The sequence below is a fragment of the Symphalangus syndactylus genome, chromosome 11 (assembly GCF_028878055.3).
Source record: "Symphalangus syndactylus isolate Jambi chromosome 11, NHGRI_mSymSyn1-v2.1_pri, whole genome shotgun sequence".
NCBI classification, from domain to species: domain Eukaryota; kingdom Metazoa; phylum Chordata; class Mammalia; order Primates; family Hylobatidae; genus Symphalangus; species Symphalangus syndactylus.
In genome coordinates, this window is record NC_072433.2 from 110,288,280 (window position 1) to 110,313,984 (window position 25,705).

General features: G+C 39.6%; 1 long non-coding RNA gene across 1 annotated transcript in view; it reads left to right on the forward strand.

Annotated features, from left to right (window-relative positions):
- The first annotated feature begins 8,323 nt into the window (after window positions 1-8,323).
- LOC134731854 (uncharacterized) overlaps window positions 8,324-25,705 on the forward strand; it is a 130,888-nt gene continuing 113,506 nt past the window's right edge. Inside the window, exon 1 of the long non-coding RNA XR_010114493.1 lies at window positions 8,324-8,629. This is a non-coding gene — a long non-coding RNA (uncharacterized lncRNA). The remainder of the gene's footprint in view (window positions 8,630-25,705) is intronic.

Genomic DNA, 25,705 nt, shown 5'->3' on the forward strand with positions numbered 1-25,705 from the left:
GCAGCCTTGAGATCATTTCTTCTCATATGGCAGATTCATGAGTGCTCACTATGGTGGGGACAAAAATTCTACTTAAATAAAATAACTACGGACTTTAGTCTTGTAAATAAATATGAAAAATGCCCCAGCATTTTACTCTCACTTCTGAGAATTTATATAATAAAAATTAATCCTAAAGAAGGAAAAAGCTCCCTATAATCCCAGAATTGTGGAGGCCGAGGCGAGTGGATCACTTGAGGTCAGGAGTTTGAGACTAGCCTGGCCAACATGGTGAATCCTCGTCTCTACTAAAAATACAAAAATTAGCCATGCATGGTGGTGCACCCCTGTAATTCCAGCTACTCGAGAGGCTGAGGCAGAAGAGTGTTTTGAACCTGGGAGGCGGAGGTTGCAGTAAGCCAAGATCGTGTCACTGCACTCCAGCTGGGGCAATAGAGTGAGACTCTGTCTCAGAAAAAATAAAAAAAGAAGGAAATAGCTTTATGCACAGAATCCAATATAATTATATTTAAAAGACCAATCTGATGCCTTTAAGTAAATCATTTGCTTAATGCAATATTATGCAGCCATTTAAAATAAGGTTTACAAAGAATTAATAAAGGCTTGGAGAGTTGTCATGTTGTAATGCTAAATTAAAATGTAAAGTTTTAAATACAGTGTGATCAGAAACATTCATAAACCCATAACTATGAATACAGAAAAGAGCAGAGACAAATTGGCCAACATTGAAACTGTGTTGCTTTGGGGATGTTTGAATTATGCATAATTTTTGCCTCTACTTTCCTATACATTATAATGTATAGTAAATATTTCAAATGTATACGTTTTTAATGTTTACAGTGAAGGGGGAAATCTTTATTTTTTAACAGAGAATGATCCTTAACCTAATCTTTTCTTCACTCATCTATTGGAGATACTTGACTGTTAGATTAATGATTTTGACTACTCATCTGCCAAAAATTGTTATTTAAAAAGTTAAAGAGCAAGAAATTAACAATATAAAAATAATAAAATATTTATTTCTTCTATTCATGCTACCCTGGTTAAATAATATCCATTTGTTTTTCAAAAGAAAAGAAACCTAGTGGTAGCTTAAATCTGGGGTGCTGGACCTGAATTGTACATTGACTGATGGAGAACTTTCTATTTGTTTTACTTTACTTTGATCTGTCTTACAGATAAAAGAAACAAGTTCAGCCAGCATAATTATAATAAAGACTTAAAGATCACAACAATAACATCAACAAAACCCCAAATTCTACTTGTTATTTGCCAGATAATTTTCAAATAATTTCTATACAACTGCTCGCTTAATACCACCAAGTCTATAGGGTTGTTTCCATTTTATAGGTGGAAAGATGGCATCACAGTGTACAAGTTGTCAGGCTTCCAGAGGAACTCCGTTTATCATAACGCTATCCAATTTTTTCTAAATAGCATGCAAACATGTGTTGTTACTACATTATAGAAGCAGAACATACTTGCTTTTAGTAAGTGACCACATTAAAAAAAAGTTGTGAGTTGGACTGATTAAGACGTAGAGACACATGGAAAGGCTGCAAGCTTCCAGCAAAGTCAGGAAGAATTTCAAGAATTTCCACACAAAGAAGGAGTCCTTTCCAAACTTGGCTGTACACGTTAGAGGTCTCATTTTATGTAGCTGAAATGTTTTCGTTAAAACTTGGCTGGTTTTGCATGTGAAGATGTGAAATCCTTTGGACTAAGGCATCATTTGACTTTGGCTTTAGAAAAAAAAAAAAGAGAGGTAAGAATAGCTTACTTTTGATAGAAAGACTTATGTATGATTGTGTGCTGTCATTTGAGGTCACCATGTACAAAGGAAGTTGTAGGATGAAACTACATGGGAATTGGGGCAAAGCAGAGGATTCTTGTCCCAAGAGGGTGACACTTGGTGAAGACCCCCCTTTTCCATGATAACTATGGCACTGTGGAGTGGAAGAACAGGCAGGTGCCTCTTGAATGTGTGACCTCAAATCAACATGAAAAGTAAAGGGGTTGCATGGGGTATAGGGAGGCTCAAGAGAGAGTAGCATCAAGTATCAGGCTAGACACCCCAATTTCTAAACTGCATCTTCTTGAGACACTCTGTAAGTAAGGCACAGCTATCCTAGCTTCATGGCTTGTGTGCTTTCCAGACTAAAGGCAAGGGCTGGACTAAAGGACTCACTGAGGTCCGCTTGACCTCTAAACATTACGAGTCTTCTTTTCCTGTCAGTGCCACTGCCAAACACCTGGCAGACAAAACGTCCCTAGAGGTCTCTTTGTTAACTCCCAGGATGTGGAGAAAATGATCACATCTGTTTAACAGCGTATGAGAATGCCTTGTTTTCAGTCATCTGACTGTGACCTAGAATGGCAGGGAGGGCTGGATTATTTTATATTTCTGAATGATCCCAAAAGTTGTTCATCTGGCACAGCTGAAGTCTGGGCTACAGCCATTCCTTTACCTTTCATTCTGTGCTTCCGGGTGGAGCATTCTCCTGGATGAGACAGAGGGAGTGAGCAGTAGCAGCAGGGAAAGGAGTTGGCTCCTAGCCCCAAGTGGAATACGTCCCAATTCTGCTTCCAACCTATAGATCCAAGAATTTTGGAAACAGATGAAATAGGCCCCATGTGAGAGGAACTATTTGAAAGCCTGTTAGATAAATTCATCATTTTCCGCAACTCTTCCAGGACCCATGCAAAAGTTTGGAATGCTTGGCCATGGTTTTTGCCCACTGAAGTCTCACCTAACTTCAAGAGCTAATTCAGATGCTCTCTTCTCCTTGCAGCCTTTTCTGATCCCCACAAGTCAGAATGAGCAGTTTTCTCTTTCATGTGCTCATCCACACGTTCTGCACTGTGTAGGACATGTGTTATGGAGGCTGTGTTATACCTACTGGCCTCTCCCATAATCCAGGGTAACTGAGCATTCCCCACTCCCACTGGGTCCCCCGTCAGCTTCTGGATAGAAGAAATAATGTGACATTCACCTCTGTAACCTGCACGTGGGGCTCAATGGATCTCATGGAAAGGAAATGCTAGGATTGTGGAGGTTCTGGTATAAGGGCTATTTTAGCACAGAGATTTTCAGTGAATTCTCCCAATAATGGACCTTTTAAGTGAACTGAGCTACAGCCTAGAGCCTGGGAAGGCAGATGGAGTGAACCGCAGGCTGAGAGAAAAGCCTAGCCCTCTGGTGTGAATGAACTCTTTCAGTGCCGTGCCTCACCAGGGTACCTTCAGGCTCTAAAAAATGTCCTGTTTGATATTGTAAGCTCCCAAAGGGTGCGGACTGCGACTGCTCTCCTTACTTAAATAGCCCAGTGCCACATGCATAGGGCTATTTAATAAATATTGTTTAATGATGATTGCTCTCCCAGCACGGGAGTGTGGGGCTCTCAGCGTGCCCCTGGGAGCCATGTGCGGGGCCTGGCCCGCCAGACGCAGCACACAGACTGCTCACAGTAAATAATATTTGCTGAACTCTCCTTTTGAGCAGTGTGATCCTGCATCAACTTTTGTGGGAAGTAATAAGAACATAGAACTCATGATTATTCACCCTCAAACCTGCTTACGGTCTAATATAAATCTTAGACCCAGAGTTTGCAGAAAATGAGGGCAGAGCTGAACAAACAGATCTAGGCAGAAATAACTTTAATAAAAATTATGAAGATCCACACAATCGTTCACTGCCTTCAAAGTACTCATATTTTGCTGCTTCATTCTGACGCAGGAAAGGATTTGAAGAACTGACAATGGAAAGTGAGTGTGTGGTGAAGATTCTTTGTAGAAAGAAAAGCATCACTTTCTAATGTGCGTGTGATTAAGCTTCTCTGTAGGAAGAAAAGCATCTGGAAGGAAGTATCTTTTTCTGTGAATTCAATTCTTTCACCTAAAAAGCAATTATAAGACCTTCTATGTTTCTGCTAAAAGTATCTCCATAAAACTCTTCAAAGTCCTGTTTTAAAAAGAAAACTCACAAGAATAAAGGAGGGTTTACTTGTTTATTTCTTGTGCTCAGAAAAGCCACACGCAGTAAAGCTGATGATCTGGGAGCAGTGGAAGCACGCCTGCTCGCTGTTGGCTCAGTCACAGGTGAGTCCACTCCAAAAACAAGTCACGCACAGTTTTTTTTTTTTTTTACATCTTCCCTAACCTTCAACATTGTTCAAGGTCCTTCATGTTTCCCATGTGAATTAAGGAGTCAGAATCTCTGGCAACATTGGTTACGCTGGCTGATAGGAACATGAGAAGAGCTTTTTAACATATCCACCCCAGTTCCTGGTCAGAACATGCTCTGTTGTTCTTCCAAAACTGCTCTTCTGTCCTCTGTATTGAAAGAGTCTCCCGGCTGAGCCCTGAAACCCTACACTGTGCTACGTGCTTCACGTTCACCAGCTCATTTTATTCTCCCAGGAATCCTTGAGACAGGTGTGGTGGGTATTCTCTGTGGCCAACCAGCATCTGAACTCCCTTTCTCTTAGAGAGCTAATCAGGCTGAGGTCTCAGTGGAGGTAGGGAGTCTCTGCAGGAGGAGGCTTGTTCCCACAGAGAAGTGGGAAACTCACTTTCTCAGCCTCCCCTACAGCTAGGATTTGGACAAGTGACTTAGGCTCCATCAGTCAGACCTGGACAAGAGAGCCAATGACACAAAAAGCAGAGACGGCCTGGAGCCTGCTCTGGCCCACAGAGACACAGCCAGTTTCCAGTAGCAGAAATGATTCTAGTGTTAGCAGCCAGTGAACACTGGAGTCAACATGGCATCTTCATGGGGCCAATCTGAGGCATGACTTTGGACCTAGTACCCAGCTGTGCAGTCTGGGGAACCCATGACTACTCAATATTCTTAACACAGCCTCTTTCTGCTGCTGAAGGAGAGCCAGAGTTGTTGTCTGTTGCTGCAACTAAGAATCTTGATCAAGACACAGGAAATATTTTTTAAATTTTTTATTTTAAGTTCTGGTGTGCATGTGTAGCATGTTGCTACATAGGTAAACATGTGCCATGGTGGTTTGCTGCACCTGTCAACCCATCACCTGGGTATTAAGCTCCACATGCATTAGCTATTTTTACTGATGCTCTCCCTCCCCCTGCACCCCTCAACAGGCTCCAGTGTGTGTTGTTCCCCTCCCTGTGTCCTTGTGTTCTCATTGTTCAGCTCTCACTTAGAAGTGAGGACATGTGGTGTTTGGTTTTCTGTTCCTGCGTTAGTTTGCTGAGGATAACGGCTTCCAGATCTATCCATGTCCCTGAAAAGGACATGATCTTGTTCCTTTTTATGGCTGCATCGTATTCCATGGTGTATATGTGCCACATTTTCTTTATCCAGTCTGTCGCTGATGAGCATTTGGGTTGATTCCATGTCTTTGCTATTGTTAATAGTGCTGCAATAAACATGTGTGCATGTATCTTTGTAATAAAATGATTTATATTCCTTTGGGCATATACCCAGTAGTGGGCTTGCTGGGTCAAATGGTATTTCTGGTTCTAGTCTTTGAGGAATCGCCACACTGTCTTCCACAGTGGTTGAACTAACTTACATTCCCACCATCAGCACAGGAACTATTTTTAACTCTGCTTACAGATGTAAATACTGAGGCGAGAGATGTTAAGTAACTTGCCTAAGGTCTAAGAGCTGGCGAAAGATAGACCTTGGATTCAAAGCCAAGTTTGCCTAATTTCAGAGCCCTTGCCCTTCATGTCCACCTCAGAGCACCCCTGCGATATTCCATATCACTACAGAACCCCTCAGGCCTTGCAGTGTTGCAAGAGGATGCAGGGCACTAGGACAAATGCCCCCAATACACTCTGGACCTTCCAGTTTAGGGAAAGTGAATTAATATTTTCTAAGCCCTTGATGCATTTAATCTATTTAAATTCCTATGAGTGCCTTGAAAGGTAATCATCAGTATCACTGTTTTACAGCTGAGAAAATCAAGACTAAACAAATGAGGTTATTTCTTGCCCAAGGTCACACCCAATTCCAGATAATTCCAAGCCTAAGCACTGTTATCTCCTGTTGCCTGTCCACAAATCTTAGGTCCCTATGAGGAGCTATAAGTTATGGCCACATTTCCCACATTATTGTCTGCTGATGTCACACAATAATGTGGGAAAGAATAATGTAATCATTGAAGGTTTGGGGCTAGAGAGAGTATCTTTTGTCTGGTCTAACATTCTTGACTCATGATTTAAGCAGGTTCATAGGACTGTTCCATTTTCCACGTAGAAAGATTTTCTACCATTCAACAAAAAATTCATTTTCTGGCTGGGCATGGTGGCTCACGCCTGTAATCTCAGCACTTTGGGAGGCTGAGGCAGGCAGATCGCTTGAGGCCAGCTCAAGACCAGCCTGGCCAACATGGCAAAACCCCATCTCTACTGAAAATAGAAAAATTAGCCGGCATGGTGGCACGCACCTGTGATCCCAGCTACTTGGGTTGCTGAGGCAGGAGAATCGCTTGAACCCAGCAGGCAGAAGTTGCAGTAAGTCGAGACTGAGCCACTGCACTCCAGGCTGGGCAACAGACCAAGACTCTTTCTCGAAAAAAAAAAAATCATTTTCTGTGTATGGTGTGAGACAAGATTCCAATCACATATGTTTTTCCCATGAATAACCCATTCTTTCCCTACTAACTTTAAATGCCGCCTCAGTCATATACCAAGTTCCCGTATGAGTCATACACCTGTCTCTAGATATTTACATTTTGTCCCCCACATTTTGTCTTCTAGGTTTTTATTGTTGTTCAGTTATAAATATTTCATAATTTTCATTTGATTTCCTCTTTGTCCATGAATTATTTTGAAGGAAGTTTTTAAATTTTCCAAATGTCTAGGTTCACAATTTGTTTAAATTTATTATTGAAATTTCCAAGCATCCTAATTCATTATTGTTTAAACTATCATTTGATTTCTAGGTATTACACTGACGTGGGAGAGTGTGATCTGTAAGACACAGTGCTGCTCTGTCCGTTATAATAGTCATTAGCAACATGTGGCTAGTGAGCACTTCACATGGGGCTATCCAAACTGAGATGTGCTGTATCTCTAAGACTTAATATGAAAAAGCAATAATATCTGGATATATTGGTAAAATAAAGTAAAATATATTATTAATTAAAATAATGTCCAGTAATATAATCACCATATTATTAAAATAATCAATACAATAATTTATAATAATATTAATTTTACCTGCTTTCTAAACTATTTTTAATGTGGACACTAGAAACTCTAAAATTATCTATATGACTCATATTTATGTCCATTGGACAGCAATGATATCAATTATTTGGTATTTTTAACCCTTGCTTTTGGCTCACTGTGTAGTCAATGTTTGTAAATGTTCTTGTGTACTTGAAAAGAAATGCAGAGTGCATTGGTGGGTAAAGAGCTGTATACATGTTCATTAGATTAAGCCCGTTAATTGGATTACTCATCTATCCTATGGCCTTACTAATTTTTTTGCCTCCTTTGTCTATCAGATTCTAAGAGAGGTATGTTAAAAAAAAACTTCCTATTAGAAGTGTGATACATGCACACTTCCTACTAGAAGTGTACATTTATTAATTTCTTCTTGCAATTCTGTATATTTTTGCTTTCTATATTTTGAGGCTATGTTGTTAGGTGCATGTGCTATGTTTTGAGTCTGAGGGTTGCTGTGTTTTTTAAGTGCTATCTTTTCTTTTGGAGGTTATTCAGATGTTAACATTGATCTCTGCAGTTAATCAACCTTGCTCCCTTCCCTCTATGCCGCATAAGAACCGCAGGGTGCCGTGACTCCTATCACTACCGTGCCTCCTCCTCATCTTCCATATTATTGCCTTCCAGTATTTTTACACCAGTTTGTTTTAATATAATGCATATATTTATTTTATTTTATTTTTGCATCTTCCTTCTCAATCCTTCCTTCTGCATTCAATTTTCTTCTTACTGCAGAAAAGCCCTTAGTGATTCTTTCAGCAATGGTCTGTAACTGTCAAACTGTCTTTCTCCAAAATATTGGTTTACCTTCACTCTTTGAATGGTTTACTTCAGCTGGATACAGTTTTAGGATGACTGTTATTTAAAAGTGACAGTGAAACAACTACTCTAAAAGACAAAATACTGCCCCTCCCACCCACCAAAAGACGTCTACATCCACATCCTAATCCCTGGAACCTGTGAATATCACATTATATGGCAAAGGATCTTTGCAGATCTATCAAATTAAGGATATTGAGAGGGGGAGGGTAGCCTGGATTATCCAGGTGTGCTGAATGTAATCACAAGGGTCCTTATAAGAGGAAGGCGGCGGGGGGAAGTCAGAGGCTGGGGAGTAGATGTGATGGAGCAAGGAGAGTTATGCGCATGTGAGGGAGAGAAAAGAGAGGAAGAGAAGTACAGATGGAGAGAGAAAGGGGGGCAGGGAGAGAGAGAGAGAGAGAGAGAGATTGAAAGATTCTACCCTGCTGGCTTTGAAGATGGAGGAAGGCGCCCTGAGCCAAGGAATACAGGAAGCCTTTAAATGCCGGAAAAGGCAAGAAAACAGATTTACCTCTAGAGCCTCTGTAGGAGACAGCCTGCAAAAGTGACTCCTTGATTTTAGCTGAGTGAGACTGGTTTTGGACTTCTGACCTCCAGAACGGTAAGGTAATAATTTGTGTTGTATTAAGCCACTATTGTGTGATAATTCGTTACAGCAGCACTAGAAAATTATTACAACCAGTAAGGATTGTATATTAGGAAAAAGGAAACTAGGCAGATTGAGTTCAATGTAACAAGATCACAGATGCTACAATTAGTAAGTTAATTATCACAAGGTTATTTCAATTTAAAGATATTATTCTCTCAACTTCTGACCTTTTCCTTTTTTTCCCTTGTTTTTCCTTCCTTCTTCCCTCCCTCCCTCTTTTCTTCCTTCTTCCCTCCATCCCTCTTTCCTTCCTTCTTTCTCTTTTTCTTTCTTTTCTATTTTTATTCCTTCCTTTCCTCCCTTTCTCTCCTTTCCCCATTTCTCTTCCCTTCCCCTTTCCTGTTTACAGATTTACCCAAGCTACCTAGAATAGTGTCTGGCATAAAGTAGGGGTTTGAGAAATATTTGGGGACCATGTAGAATGCATGAATAAATGAATAATAAGTTTTATGCCACTCTAATTGTTGCTCCTTGGTAGGTAATTGGATTATTCATCCTAGTCATTTTGAAGGCTTTCTTTGTATCCTGGGTGTTTTACTATGTCCTGTGGTACATCTATGTGTGCGTTAATTCTTGTTTCTGCTGCTGGACTCATTTGCTTCCTAAAATAAGGATTCATGTCTTTCCTCAATTGTAGAATATTCTCCAGCTTTTCACTCATGTCAGTTGTGGAAGAATAAGGTATTTTTCCTGTAACTAAAAAAGTCTTTAAAATAACTGAATCTTTTTTTATTTTAGTTGGAAAATGTGTTGTTTTCTTAGTAAGAAAATGGGAAATATCAAAATCACAAGCTGTAGTCACAATTTGAAGTAAACAAATACGATTCTCTGCAATAACAAACAATCTACCACATGCAGTTCCCTAAAACAAATATTCATGGTTTCAAGTTCATAAGTCAGCAGTCCTTGGAAACACGAAAAGAAGAAACTGTTGTGTATTACAGAAAAGTTTTTCACTCTTGTTAGTAAACTGAATTGAAAGAAACTCAGTTTCCTAACTTCTCCTTGATCTGAAAGATGAATGGCTAAGCTAGTACTCTGTATCCTTGAAAGCTCTTCTGGAGCTGTCTTCTCATTCTTCTGATGATTTTCATTAACTGTTCATGAAACACATGTCCTCTACTTTTCAATGACAATTGTAACAAATGCCCATTAAAATTATCCAAGGCTTATGATAATTTAGTTCCACACCACCGTTCTTCCTATTCTCTATTTCTAGAAATTGTCTGCATGCTGGACCTTTGCTTTCTATTCTGTGTGCTGCTTAAACTCTTGTGTGTTCCATCTTTATTTTCTGAATCTCTCTCTGCTATTACCTAGATAATGTCCCCAAATCCATCTTGTTAGGGCCGGGCACGGTGGTTCATGCCTATAGTCTCAGCATTTTGAGAGGCTGAGGCAGGTGAATTGCTCGGGCTCAGGGGTTCGAGACAAACCTGGCCAACACGGCAAAACCCCATCTCTACTAAAAATACAAAAAATAAATTATCTGGGTGTGGTGGTGCACACCTGTAGTCTCAGCTAGTTGGGAGGCTGAGGCAGGAGAATAGCTTGAACCTGGGAGGCAAAGGTTGCAGTGAGCCAAGATCATGCCACTGCACTCCAGCCTGGGTGACAGAATGAGACCCCATCTCAAAAAACCTTGTCAGAAGATCCTAGAAAAGTTCTAATTTTCATTAGCAATTTAAAAAGTTTTCATGTAGAAATGAATACAACAGAATACTGTTCTTCTTTATTTTATTTGTAATTTTTGGCCTGGGCTATGGGTTTTAAGTGGACGTTGTCTGTACCTGCTTTATTAAACAATATTTGTAAAAATTGTAAAAAAGAAAAATAATCCATTTATCTTGTGGCTGGGTTAAAGAGTTTTCTTGGTGTCCTGAGGGTATATGACCAATAGCCTGTGACTATGGAGAAATCTCAGTCTATGCAAAGATCTAACATTAAACTGTAATCTTCACCTAAGACTCAGAAAAGAACCACTTCATTCAAAGTCCCAAAGTTAGGTTGCTCCCATTCTCTTTTTGGGAACTTGAAGACTCTTTCAAATTCCCATACCATTTTTTCTAGCTTATACGTTGAGCAACGTTGTGAGTGGGTTACATGAGCTAAGTCTTTTTTTAATTTTTCTTTTCTTTTCTTTCTTTCTATTTTTGGTTTCTTATTAAAGGATCGTGACTTTCTGGATTCACCATTTATAAGATCTTTTTTTCTTTCTTTTTTTGTATTTCCTCTCCCTTCCTTTCTACCCTTGTTCATTCCTTCTTTCCTGTTCCACTGAAGTCTTGAATCTAATGTCTGGGAAACTGGGAAGAAGAAATCATTGGAAGTTCCTCCTAACAGCCATTGGACACACCTTTCCCTTGTATATATATAGTATTATATAATGAGGTTTTTCTTACTGACCATTGTTATGTTACCATCTATGTCCACATTACCTAGTCTCAGCAAATGAAAGGAAATATGATTACTCCACTGAGCAGTGTCTCTAGGACTCTTGTTATTTGTTTCAAAGATTAACAGTTTAATAAAACAGCAATGCAAGAAACTAAGCCCATTAACTTTCACTTTTCTTAGCTGCATGTAAGTTACTAATTATAACAGAAGGGTCATTCCTAAGGAATTACTAACCTTCAAATGATATGAGATAATTATTCTCAAGAGAATCAAACAAATTTGTAAGACAAATACACTTGAAATTTCAGACATCAATCTCTTTTTTTTTTAACCACAGCCTGGGAACAAGGGAACTATGAAATATAATTTTACCCCAAGGTCCAACAAATGACTACATGAAAATAATTTCTCTCCTGCCAAAAAGAAAAAAAAAAAGAAAAACAGAAACCTTAATTTTGGTACTTTGCCTAATACTTGTGCAGGCTGTTGTTTTGTTTAAACAATAAAAATTCCCTGAAGGAGAAAAATTATTCTCCATCAAATGTTGAGTTTTAAAAATACATTCGCTATAAATTTTAGGAACCATTTGCTCTGTGTTAGTCAACAGTTCAGACTTAGTGTTAAGTTAGTTGAGTGTGTAACTGATGGAATATGAGACCAGGTTTCTCATTTAGGTCAGCGTTTGACCAGTTTAATGTCTCCCGATTTCCCACTGAAACACACACAAAGACATTGAAAGAAACGAAAATGCACATCACCATCAGAAAGGGGAACTCAGTCAACCCACAGACCAAATCTGAGAGGAATTTCATTTAGATTTAAGATCAATTATCCTAGATTTTAAAACCATTAGTCCACCTCCTAGAACAGTGCTTATAGAAAGAGGAAAAAGAAGTCATCTTCGGTACCAAAATCTTGGAGGCAACCCATTTTGGCAGAGTTTCCCAAACCAGTATATCCAGGAGCTTAATTACTAAGAGTTGTTTCTAGAAAAGCTCACATAGCCAAAAGTTTGGGCCCTTATACAAAATATATCTCCTTTTAGAGAATCAGAAAAAAAATTACCTACATTAAAGTTTCTGGATGTTCTTACAGAGTAAAAAATGTATTTAGTTTTGTTTAACTTAGAATTTCTAAATGTGTTTAATCACACAACCCCTTATTTTTTTCTGCAAAATACAACCTGTTAAAATCCTACAGCACCAGTTCCAAGGGGCATACTTGGGAATGCTACCTGGTGTATAGCTGCATAGATGCTGCTTTCTAAATGCCAGAATATCGTTTCTCTTTTTCTTCCTCTTTTTTAATGTCAAGTTTGAGAGAAAATTTTTAAGAAATAACAAGGTATCTGAGTTGGGAGCCACTATGGTAGAAAAAAGCCCCTATAATAGAGTAGACTAAGATAAAAATAAAGGCGTATATAATGAAAATGAAGAGCAGTAAGTTATAAAAGCATTGTAAAGGCTTATATATTCAGATATTCCACAAATGCAATTTAAATGCAAATATTAAAAGTATTTTAATTAAGCAAGTTATTCTAAAGTTCATGTGGAAAATGGACCACAAAAATAGCCAGAAAAATCCTGAAAAAGAAGAGTAATCAAGAGAATTAGCCACACCAGTTTGGCCTCTTTGTATAAACAACATGTAAAACAAGGTAGTGTGGCTACATAAATAGATTGCTGTCAATGGAAGAAAACAGAACATCTGGAAGTAGACCAAAATACGTAAGGGAATTCAGTATATGACAAAAGTAGCTTCTCAAATCATTGAGAAGAAATTGCACTAACCCTTATCGAGGCCTTCACTCTGTGCCATGCTGTGTCTAAGCACTTCACATACATTAAATCGTTTCATTCTCAACTGTCTGCAGAAGGCAATATTATTAACTTCCATTTATAGATGAGGAGCCCAAGGCTAGTAATGAGCTAAGTTTGGATTCAAATCCAAGCTATAGATCCTGTACTTTAAACTTTTACACTCATCAAACCATTAAATAAAAATGTGTACCAAATCATCAAATAATTACTGTTTAGTTAAAAAAAAAAAGCAGGATATGACCCTGAAAGATATAGAGATGACTTCAAATTGTATGTATGTATTTACATAATTATATATTTTTATCTATATCTGTATATTACAATACTTAGAAGGAAAAGCACCAAGAATGGTTAGTAGTTTGGGAATTAAATTATAGAAAAGCTTAATTTAATTTTTGTTTGTTTGTTTGTCTGAGACAGGGTCTCACTCTGTCGCCCAGGCTGTAGTGCAATGGCATGATCTCAGCTCACTGCAACCTCCACCTCCCGGGTTCAAGTGATTCTTCTGCCTCAGCATCCCAAGTACCTGCGATTACAGGCACATGCCCTGACACCCAGCTAATTTTTGTATTTTTAGTAGAGACGAGGTTTCACCATGTTGGCTAGGGTGGTCTTGAACTCTTGACCTCAGGTGATATGCCCACCTCAGCCTCCCAAAGTGCTGACATTACAGGTGTGAGCCACCACGCCCAGCCAGAAAAGCTTAATTTTAAATTTGTAATTTGATATAGTTTTCTAATTTCCTACAATGACATAGCTTTTATGACTGAAAAAAAAGTACTAAGAAATAAAACTAGATTCGGAGAGAAAATAATCTTATATTGTTAAATAGTATAAGATGTAAAATAATAGGATATTTACATAAGTATGTGTAGCTTATGGCTTAGGCTACAAAATCCACAGTAATCTTGAAACTTCAAAAAATACTGTGCTTGTGGATGGCCCCAAGCTCCGCCCAGGCCCTGTAAGGATACCTGGCTCCTGTTGGCTGTCATTAGTGACACTTCGAAGAAAGAAATTGAGAAACACTGGGGTAAGTCTTGAAATGGTGGAATGAGACATCAGGTGTGTTAAAAATAATCATTCCATGACTCTTTCTGGCTAATTATCAAGTTATTAAGATACCTAATGAAAGAACGGCCATAGACTCCGTCTTATGAAACTTGTTTGAGAGAATCTAGATTTTTCCCTGCCAAATTGTGGTTGAAGGTTTACAATGAGTTGCTTGATTCTTTATATCCTTTAAGCCCAACCTTAATAGAGTTACAACATGAAGAAATTATTCGAGAGGCCCTTAGCCATTGTTCCTGTTGTATATAGCAAGCCATCATAAGGCATTTCAGACAGATATAAATTCACGTTTTTTAAAAAAGACATACAGAGGAAGAAAAGAGAAAGAAAGGATGACTATATCGACCACAGGGTTGTTTTGGGCCACAGTGATGTTGAAATGCTCCCTTCTGTGGGGAATTTTGTGGTCTCTCTGTCCCCTGCAAGCTGAGTCTTCTTCCTGTAGTCTCGTCATCCATAACATTTAGGATACTGTGTTGTTAACATTGGTTTCTTGTGTGTGTCTCCTCCAGGATTGCAAACTCTTTGAGAACACATACCGCCTATTTTTCTCTATGCCCCACCTTTTGGCCCAGAGCAACTGCTTAGTATTTATTTGGAGAATAAATCAAGGAATTAATGCCTTTTAATTCCACATGAAAATGGTCATTAGAAAATTCAGGAGTATATCTTAGGAGACTGGTCAGGACTAGAGACTAACTCGGAAGTCATAAAATGATACCAAATCACTCTAAAATTATATAATTAAAATACTATTTTCATTTTCATATATATTATGCCTATTAAGCCTATGAGGTAAGCAAGTATTAATATAAGTATTTTCTTAGGTAAGAACCTTGAGGTTCAGAGAGGTAAAGTGATGTGTCCAGTGGCATCCAGCAAGAAGTAAAAATAATGTTACTGACACTTAACGGGCACTACTTATGTGCTAAGCACTGCTGCAAGCAGGTTATTTGTATAAACGCCTTCAATCCACTCAAAACTCAATGAGGCTTAATCCACATTTAAACATGAGGAAAGGGAAGGTAAGAATGACTGAGTAACTTGCCAAAGACCAGAGAACTGGGAGGTGAAGATAGGCTTCAAGGGCAAGCAGGCTGCCTCTAGGTTTCCTTTAGGTTACCTGTAAGCCATACTACCTGTGCACCTGCACTTTTAATCAGACTCTGAGCCCAGAGCTGTTTCCGTTAAAGGACATAATTTGTCTTATCTATCACCTCTATGCCATCCTACGTTTATCTCACAGGTGTTGAGAGGAATAAGTTAGATAAATGTATGTAAAGCACTAAGCAGAATAACTTGCACATAGTAAACACTCAAAAAATGTTAGCTGTTGTTATTGGAATGTTAGTCATAGGAGTAGATGAACTCTGCAGGGAGTTTGTCTGTTGAGAAGAAAGTGAAGAATCTCTTTAGTGCCCTTATTGTAAACTTAATAGTCATAATAAGCCCCCTTCTTCCCATGATGGGTTTCTGGATGGATAAAACAAGATAATGATTTGAAAAACGGAGTCCTATATGTAAATGTAAGATATTTTCCAATTATATTAAACCCAAAGTTTCATACTGTGACTTTAGCTCGTTTCCTCTTGCTCACTCTTCAGCAGTAAACACTGACTGATGAATTGCTCTGCCCAGTGTTGGAGGTCCTGCCCACCACGCTTACATGGTTTGCGATGAGCTAGAAGGCTGGGCCAAATCAAGGTTGCTTCCCTCTAGCTAGTCTGTGTTTTGGCTATTTTCAAAGCACAGAAAAGAAATTTCAGCAGATCAAGTGATATAGAGGAACTAGACAAAGGGTTTTACCTGCTTTATTCTACATTAAATGCAATGTCCAATTAATGGTTATTACCCATATTGCTTTTAGTCCCCTGACAAAGAAAAATGATACACTTCCCTAGGGCCTGATTCCATGTTTGGATGAAGACAGGAGAAGGGAGCTGCCAGATGAATCTATGCCCTGAAGTTCTCATCACAGGTCCAGCTACTGATGGAGGGGAGAGGGCCCTGGCCACTTTTTAAAACCACTCTGGAGCATTAGAGGGCAGAAGTTGCAGTTTTATGATGAAATTGATTTACTACCCCCAAGGACTCAATCCCATTAGACAGTTGATCAGGTCTTCCCCCTAGGAGATATTATTTGACCTTAAACTAAAGGACATTTCTCTCCACATATAGATAAAGAAAGAAACATTCTCTCATGCAAGCCAGAAGAGCTCTAAAAACAGCCTGCAATTTCATGTTACTCGTCTTCCAAAGTGTAGACCTGCAGACACCGTACATGCAGAAGTGATGTGCTTATGCCACATCTCACTTAAGAACGACTGCTGCAACATGATATTCTCTATTTCAATAAGGAAAAATGGCATTACATGCCTGGCACCAGGGGAACCTCAGGTCTCCAGGGGGGATTTTCCCGAAAATCTCCTATATCAGCCTTCCTTTTAAAATAACATTTCTCTGTGGGAATTGTAGGTTCAGCCCCATGTCAGTAAATGGTCTCCTAATAGCCCTCTATGGCAAAGTTATGACTTATCCCTAAAGAAAAATGCTGCCTCTTGAGCATGTTTTATTGAGGCTAAGAGTCAAGCCATAAAACATCAGCTCTCACATCTGAGTGCCTGTTAGCTAAAACACTACTTACTTGTACATAAATATTTGTCTTTTCTTTGCAGGGATGTATTTGCTTGCATGTTCAAGTAGACCATATGTGTAAATTTTAAAAGTCCAAAGTGTTATAATGGGAATGTAGATTAGGAGCTGGTTATTTTGGCTTCCAGTTTTAAAAAATACATTAAACTGCTTCTTGCTTTATCTAAAGAATGCATACAAATACAATTTTCATATTAAAGATTTAAAAATCATGTAAAGCTATATGTACAATCATGTGCTACGTAGAGGTATTTCAGCCAACAATGGACCACATGTATGACGGTGGTCCCATAAGATTGTAATAGAACGTATATAGAAACCTGATATGTCGCAGTTGATATTGGCATTGCAGAACAAGTAGGGGAAATAATTGATATTCAGCAATGGTCCTGAGACATTTGGTTTTCCATATTAAAAATGTATAAATAAAAATAACTATTCCATCTAGGTCTGTGTAAGCACACTCTATGACAAGTGGCATGACTCAGTCATGTGCTACGTAACAATGTTTCGGTCCATGATGAACCACATCTATGATGGTGATCCTATCAGATTATAATGGAACTGCTATTGCCCCTGAAGACTTTCCACTGGGACAAGACGTAGAGGTGGATGACAGTGATATTGATGATCCTGACCCTGTGTAGGCCTAGGCTAATGGGTGTGTTTTAGTTTTAAACAAAAATTTTAAGAAGTAAAACAAAAAAAAATTAGAAGAAAAAGTTTATAGAATAAGGACATTAAGAAAAAACCTTTTTTTTTTTTTACAGCTGTACAATGTATTTGTATGTTTTAAATGACTTTATAGTAAGTATTACAAGAGTCAAAAAGTTTTTCTGTATTATTTATTATACTCTAAGTTCTGGAATACATGTGCACAATGTGCAGGTTTGTTACATATGTATACGTGTGCCATGTTGGTGTGCTGCACCCATCAACTTGTCATTTACATTAGGTGTTTCTCCCAATGCTATCTCTCCTCCAGCCTCCTACCCGACAGGCCCCAGTGTGTGATGTTCCCCTCCTCGTGTCCATGTGTTCTCATTGTTCAGCTCCCACTTATGAGTGAGAATATGCAGTGTTTGGTTTTTCTCTTCTTGTGTTACTTTGCTGAGAATGATGGTTTCCAGATTCATCCATGTCCCTCCAAAGGACATTAACTCATCCTTTTTATGGCTGCATAGTATTCCATGGTGTATATGTGCCACATTTTCTTTTTTTTTTTTAATTTTTTTTGTGTTACACTTTAAGTTCTAGGGTACATGTGCACAATGTGCAGGTTTGTTACATATGTATACATGTGCCATGTAGGTGTGCTGCACCCATTAACTCATCATTTACATTAGGTATCTCTCCTAATGCTATCCCTCCCCTCTCCCCCCACCCCATGACAGGCCCCAGTGTTTGATGTTCCCCTTCCTGTGTCCAAGTGTTATCATTGTTCAGTTCCCACCTGTGAGTGAGAACATGCAGTGTTTGGATTTTTGTCCTTGCAATAGTTTGCTGAGAATGATGGTTTCCAGCTTCATCCATGTCCCTACAAAGGATATGAACTCATCCTTTTTTATGGCATAGTATTCCATGGTGTATATGTGCCACATTTTCTTAATCCAGTCTATCGTCGATGTACATTTGGGTTGGTTCCAAGTCTTTGCTATTGTGAATAGTGCCACAGTAAACATACATGTGCATGTGTCTTTATAGCAGCATGATTTATAATCCTTTGGGTATATACCTAGTAATGGGATGGCTGCGTCAAATGGTATTTCTAGTTCTAGATCCCTGAGGAATCGCCACGCTATCTTCCACAATGGTTGAACTAGTTTACAGTCCCACCAACAGTGTAAAAGTGTTCTTATTTCTCCACATCCTCTCCAGCACCTGTTGTTTCCTGACTTTTTAATGATGGCCATTCTAACTGGTGTGAGATGGTATCTCACTGTGGTTTTGATTTACATTTCACTGATGGCCAGTGATGGTGAGCACTTTTTCATGTGTCTGTTGGCTGCATAAATGTCTTCTTTTGAGAAGTGTCTGTTCATATCCTTTGCCCACTTGTTGATGAGGTTGTTTGGTTTTTTTCTTGTAAATTTGTTTGAGTTCTTTGTAGATTCTGGATATTAGCCCTTTGTCAGATGAGTAGATTGCAAAAATTTTCTCCCATTCTGTAGGTTGCCTGTTCACTCTGATGGTAGTTTATTTTGCTGTGTAGAAGCTCTTTAGTTTAATTAGATCCCATTTGTCAATTTTGGCTTTTGTTGCCATTGCTTTTGGTATTTTAGACATGAAGTCTGCCCATGCCTATGTCCTGAATGGTATTGCCTAGGTTTTCTTCTAGGGCTTTTATGGTTTTAGGTCTTGCTTTTAAGTCTTTAATCCATCTTGAATTAATTTTTGTGTGAGGTGTAAGGAAAGGATCAAGTTTCAGCTTTCTGCATATCGGTAGGCAGTTTTCCCAGCACCATTTATTAAATAGGGAATCCTTTCCCCATTTCTTGTTTTTGTCAAGTTTGTCAGAGATCAGATGGTTGTAGATGTGTGGTATTATTTCTGAGGGCTCCATTCTGTTCCATTGGTCATATATCTGTTTTGGTACCAGTACCATGCTGTTTTGGTTACTGTAGCCTTGTAGTATAGTTTGAAGTCAGGTAGCATGATGCCTCCAGCTTTGTTCTTGTTGCTTAGGATTGTCTTGACTATGTGGGCTCATTTTGGTTCCATATGAAGTTTAAAGTAGCTTTTTTCCAACTCTGTGAAGAAAGTCATTGGTAGCTTGAAGGGGATGGCATTGAATCTATAAATTACTTTGGGTAGTATGGCCATTTTCACAATATTGATTCTTCCTATCCATAAGCATGAAATGTTTTTCCATTTATTTGTGTCCTCTTTTATTTCTTTGAGCAGTGGTTTGTACTTCTCCTTGAAGAGGTCCTTCACATCCCTTGTAAGTTGGATTCCTAGGTATTTTATTCTCTTTGAAGCAATTGTGAATAGGCCTTCACTCATGGTTTGGCTCTCTGTTTGCCTGCTATTGGTGTATAAGAATGCTTGTGAGTTTAGCACATTGATTTTGTATCCTGAGACTTTGCTGAAGTTACTTATCAGCTTAAGGAGATTTTGGTCTGAGACGATGGGGTTTTCTAAATATACAATCAGGTCACCTGCAAAGAGGGGCAATTTGACTTCCTCTTTTCTTAATTGAGTACCTTTATTTCTTTTTTTTTTTTTTTTTTTTGAGATGGAGTCCTGCTCTGTCACCCAGGCTGGAGTGCAGTGGCGCGATCTCGGCTCACTGCAAGCTCCGCCTCCCGGGTTCACGCCATAGTCCTGCCTCAGCCTCTCCGAGTAGCTGGGACTACAGGCGTCCACCACCACGCCCGGCTAATTTTTTGTATTTTTAGTAGAGACGGGGTTTCACCTTGGTCTCGATCTCCTGACCTCGTGATCCGCCCGCCTCGGCCTCCCAAAGTGCTGGGATTACAAGCGTGAGCCACCGCGCCCGGCCGAGTACCTTTATTTCTTTCTCTTGCCTGATTACCTTGGCCAGAACTTCCAACATTATGTTGAATAGGAGTGAGAGAGGGCATCCTTGTCTTGCACCAGTTTTCAAAGGGAATGCTTCCAGTTTTTGCCCATTCAGTATGGTATTGGTTGTGGGTTTGCCATAAATAGCGCTTATTATTTTGAGATACATCCCATCAATACCTAGTTTATTGACAGTTTTTAGCATGAAGTGCTGTTGAATTTTGTTGAAGGTCTTTTCTGCATCTTTTGAGATAGTCATGTGGTTTTTGTCATTGGTTCTGTTTATGTGATGGATCGTGTTTATTGATTTGTGTATGTGGAAGCAGCCTTGCATCCCAGGGTTGAAGTCCACTTGATCATGGTGGATAAGCTTTTTGATGTGCTGCTGGATTCAGTTTGCCAATATTTTATTGAGGATTTTCGCATCGATGTTCATCAGGGATATTGGCCTGAAATTTTCTTTTTTTGTTGTGTCTCTGACAGGTTTTGGTTTCAGGATGATGCCGGCCTCAAAAAATGAGTTAGGGAGGATTTCCTCTTTTCCTATTGATTGGAATAGCTTCAGAAGGAATGGTGTCAGCTCCTCTTTGTACCTCTGGTAGAATTTGGCTGTGAATCTGTCTGGTCCTGAGCTTTTTTTTGTTGGTAGGGTATTAATTACTGCCTCAATTTCAGAACCTGTTATTGGTCTATTCAGAGATTCAACTTCTTCCTGGTTTAGTCTTGGGAGGGTGTATGTGTCCAGGAATTTATCCATTTCTTCTAGATTTTCTAGTTTATTTGCATAGAGGTGTTTATAGTATTCTCTGATGGTAGTTTGTATTTCTGTGGGATTGGTGGTGATGTTCCCTTTATCATTTTTCATTGCATCTATTTTATTCTTCTCTTTTTTTCTTCCTTATTAGTCTGACTAGCAGTCAATCTATTTTGTTGATCTTTTCAAAAAACCAGCTCCTGGATTCATTGATTTTTTGAAGGGTACTTTGTGTCTCTGTCTCCTTCAGTTCTGCTCTGATCTTAGTTATTTCTTGTCTTTTGCTAGCTTTTGAATGTGTTTGCTCTTGCTTCTCTAGTTCTTTTAATTGTGATGTTAGAGTGTCGATTTTAGATCTTTCCTGCTTTCTCTTGTGGGCAGTTAGTGCTATAAATTTCCCTCTCCCCACTGCTTTAAATGTGTCCCAGCGATTCTGGTACATTGTGTCTTTGTTCTCATTGGTTTCAGAGAAGATCTTTATTTCTGTCTTCATCTTGTTATTGACTCAGTAGTCATTCAGGAGAAGGTTGTTCAGTGTCCATATAGTTGTGTAGTTTTGAGTGAGTTTCTTAATCCTAAGTTCTAATTTGATTGCACTGTGGTCTGAGAGACAGTTTGCTGTGATTTCTGTTCTTTTACATTTGCTGAGGAGTGTTTTACTTCCAACTATGTGGTCAATTTTGGAATAAGTGTGATGTGGTGCTTAGAAGAATGTATATTCTATTGATTTGGGGTGGAGAGTTCTGTAGATGTCTGTTAGGTCCACTTGGTGCAGAGCTGAGTTCAATTCTTGGATATCCTTGTTAATTTTCTGCTTCGTTGATCTGTCTAATGTTGACAGTGGGGTGTTAAATTCTCCCATTATTATTGTGTGGGAGTCTAAGCCTCTTTGTAGGTCTCTAAGGACTTGCTTTATGAATCTGAGTGCTCCTGTATTGGGTGCATATGTATTTAGGATAGTTAGCTCTTCTTGTTGAATTGATCCCTTTACCATTATGTAATGGCTTTCTTTGTCTCTTTTGATCTTTGTTGGTTTAAAGTCTGTTTTATCAGAGACTAGGATTGCAACCCCTGCCTTTTTTTGTTTTCCATTTGCTTGGTAGATCTTCCTCCATCCCTTTATTTTGAGCCTATGTGTGTCTCTGTGAGATGGGTTTCCTGAATACAGCACACTGATGGGTCTTGACTCTTTATCCAATTTGCCAGTCTGTGTCTTTTAATTGGAGCATTTAGCCCATTTACATTTAATGTTAATATTGTTATGTGTGAATTTGATACTGTCATTATGACGTTAGCTGTTTATTTTGCTCATTAGTTGATGCAGTTTCTTCCTAGCCTTGATGGTCTTTACAATTTGGCATGTTTTTGCAGTGGCTGGTACTGGTTGTTCCTTTCCATGTTTAGTGCTTCCTTTAGGAGCTTTTGTAGGGCAGGCCTGGTGGTGACAAAATCTCTCAGCATTTGCTTGTCTGTAAAGGATTTTATTTCTCCTTCACTTATGAAGCTTAGTTTGGCTGGATATGAAATTCTGGGTTGAAAATTCTTTTCTTTAAGAAGGTTGAATATTGGCCCCCGCTCTCTTCTGGCTTGTAGAGTTTCTGCCAAGAGATCAGCTGTTAGTCTAATGGGCTTCCCTTTGTTGATAACCCGACCTTTCTCTCTGGCTGCCCTTAACATTTTTTCCTTCATTTCAACATTGGTGAATCTGACAATTATGTGTCTTGGAGTTGCTCTTCTCGAGGAGTATCTTTGTGGCATTCTCTGTATTTCCTGAATTTGAATGTTGGCCTGCCTTGCAAGATTGGGGAAGTTCTCCTGGATAATATCCTGCAGAGTTTTTTCCAACTTGGTTCCATTCTCCCCATCACTTTCAGGTACACCAATCAGGCATAGATGTGGTCCTTTCACATAGTCCCATATTTCTTGGAGGCTTTGTTCATTTCTTTTTATTCTTTTTCCTCTAAACTTCTCTTCTCACTTCATTTCATTCATTTGATCTTCCATCACTGATACCTTTCCTCCAGTTGATTGAATCGGCTACTGAGGCTTGTGCATTTGTCGCATAGTTCTTGTGCCATGGTTTTCAGCTCCATCAGGTCTTTTAAAGACTTCTCTGCATTGGTTACTCTAGTTAGCCATTCATCTAATTTTTTTTCAAGATTTTTAGCTTCTTTGCCATGGGTTTGAACTTCCTCCTTTAGCTCGGAGTAGTTTGATCATCTGAAGCCTTCTTCTCTCAACTCCTCAAAGTCATTCTCTGTCCAGCTTTGTTCCATTGCTGGTGAGGAGCTATGTTCCTCTGGAGGAGGAGAGGCATTCTGATTTTTAGAGTTTCCAGTTTTTCTGGTCTGTTTTTCCCCCATCTTTGTTGTTTTATCTAACTTTGGTCTTTGATGATGGTGACATACAGATGGGTTTTTGGTGTGGATGTCCTTTTTGTTTGTTAGTTTTCCTTCTAACAGTCAGGACCCTCAGCTGCAGGTCTGTTGGAGTTTGCTGGAGGTCCACTGCAGACCCTGTTTGCCTGGGTATCAGCAGCGGAGGCTGCAGAACAGTGGATATTGGTGAACAGCAAATGTTGCTGCCTGATCGTTCCTCTGGAAGTTTTGTCTCAGAGGAGTAACCGGCCATGTGAGGTGTCAGTCTGCCCCTACTGGGGGGTGCCTCCCAGTTAGGCTACTCGGGGGTCAGGGACCCACTTGAGGAGGCAGTTTGTCGATTCTCAGATCTCAAACTCCATGCTGGGAGAACCACTACTCTCTTCAAAGCTGTCAAACAGGGACATTTAAGTCTGCAGAGGTTTCTGCTGCCTTTTGTTTGGCTATGCCCTGCCCCCAGAGGAGGAGTCTAGAGAGAGCAGCCAGTCCTCTTTGAGCTGCAGTGGGCTCCACCCAGTTCCAGCTTCCTGGCCACTTTGTTTACCTACTGAAGCCTTGGCAATGGCGGGCGCCCCTCCGCCAGCCTCGCTGCCGCCTTGCAGTTTGATCTCAGACTGCTGTGCTAGCAGTGAGCAAGGCTCCTTGGGCATAGGATCCTCTGAGCCAGGCGCAGGATATAATCTTCTGGTGTGCCGTTTGCTAAGACCATTGGAAAAGCGCAGTATTAGTGTGGGAGTGACTCAATTTTCCAGGTGCCATCTGTCACCCCTGTCTTTGACTAGGAAGGAGAATTCCCTGACCCCTCGCGCTTCCCAGGTGAGGCAATGCATTGCCCTGTTTCGGTTCACACTCAGTGTGCTGCACCCACTGTCCTGCACCCACTATCTGACACTCCCCAGTGAGATTTACCCGGTGCCTCAGTTGGAAATGCAGAAATCACCTGTCTTCTGTGTCGCTCATGCTGGGAGCTGTAGACTGGAGCTGTTCCTATTCAGCCATCTTGGCGCCTCTGGTCTTGACTCTTTATTCAATTTGCCAGTCTGTGTCTTTTAATTGGGGCATTTAGCCCATTTACATTTAAGATTCATATTGTTATGTGTGAATTTGATTCTGTCATTATAATGCTGGCTGGTTATTTTGCCCGTTAGTTGATGCAGTTTCTTCATAGCATGGATGGTCTTTACAATTTGGTGTGTTTTTTCACTGGCTGGTACTGGTTGTTCCTTTCTATATTTAGTGCTTCCTTCAGGAGCTCTCGTAAGGCAGGCCTGGTGGTCACATAATCTCTTAGCATTTGCTTGTCTGTAAAGGACTTTATTACTCTTTCACTTATGAAGCTTAGTTTCGCTGGATATGAAATTCTGGGTTGAAATTCTTCCTTTAAGAATGTTGAGTATTGGCCCCTGCTCTCTTCTGGCTTATAGGGTTTCTGCAGAGAGATCTGCTGTTAGTCTGATGGGCTTCCCTTTGTTGGTAACCTGACCTTTCTCTCTGGCTACCCTTAACATTTTTTCCTTAATTTCAGCTTTGGTGAATCTGACAATTAATGTGTCTTGGAGTTGCTCTTTTTGAGGAATATCTTTGTGGTGTTCTCTGTATTTTCGAAATTGGATGTTGGCCTGCCTTGCTAGATTGGGGAAGTTCTCCTGGATAATATCCTGAAGAGTGTTTTCCAACTTGGTTCCATTCTCCTTGTCACTTTCAGGTATATGAATCAAACGTAGATTTGGTCTTTTCACATAGTCCCATATTTCTTGGAGGCTTTGTTCATTTCTTTTCACTCTTTTTTCCTTAATCTTGACGTCACACTTTATTTCATTGAGTTGCTCTTCAATATCTGATATCCTTTCTTCTGCTTGATCGATTTGGCTATTGAAACTTGTGTATGCTTCTCAAAGTTCTTGTGCTGTGTTTTTCAGCTCCATCGGGTCATTTATGTTCTTCTCTATGCTGGTTATTATAGTTAGTAATTCGTCTAATCTTTTTTGAAGGTTCTTAGCTTCCTTGAGTTGGGTTAGAACATGCTCCTTTAGCTCAGAGTTGTTTGTTATTACCCACCTTCTGAAGCGTACTTCTGTCAATTTGTCAAACTCATTCTTCATCCAGTTTTGTTCCCTTGCTGGAGAGGAGTTGTGATCCTTTGGAGGAGAAGAGTCATTCTGGTTTTTGGAATTTTCTTCCTTTCTGCGCTGGTTTCTCCCCATCTTTGTGGTTTTATTTACCTTTGGTCTTTGATGTTGGTGACCTACAGATGGGGTTTTGGTTTGGACGTCCTTTTTGTTGATGTTGATTCTCTTCCTTTCTGTTTGTTAGTTTTCCTTCTAACAGTCAGACCCCTCTGCTGCAGTTCTGTTGGAGTTTGCTGGAGGTCCCCTCCAGACCCTGTTTGCCTAGGTATCACTAGCAGAGGCTGCAGAACAACAAATATTGC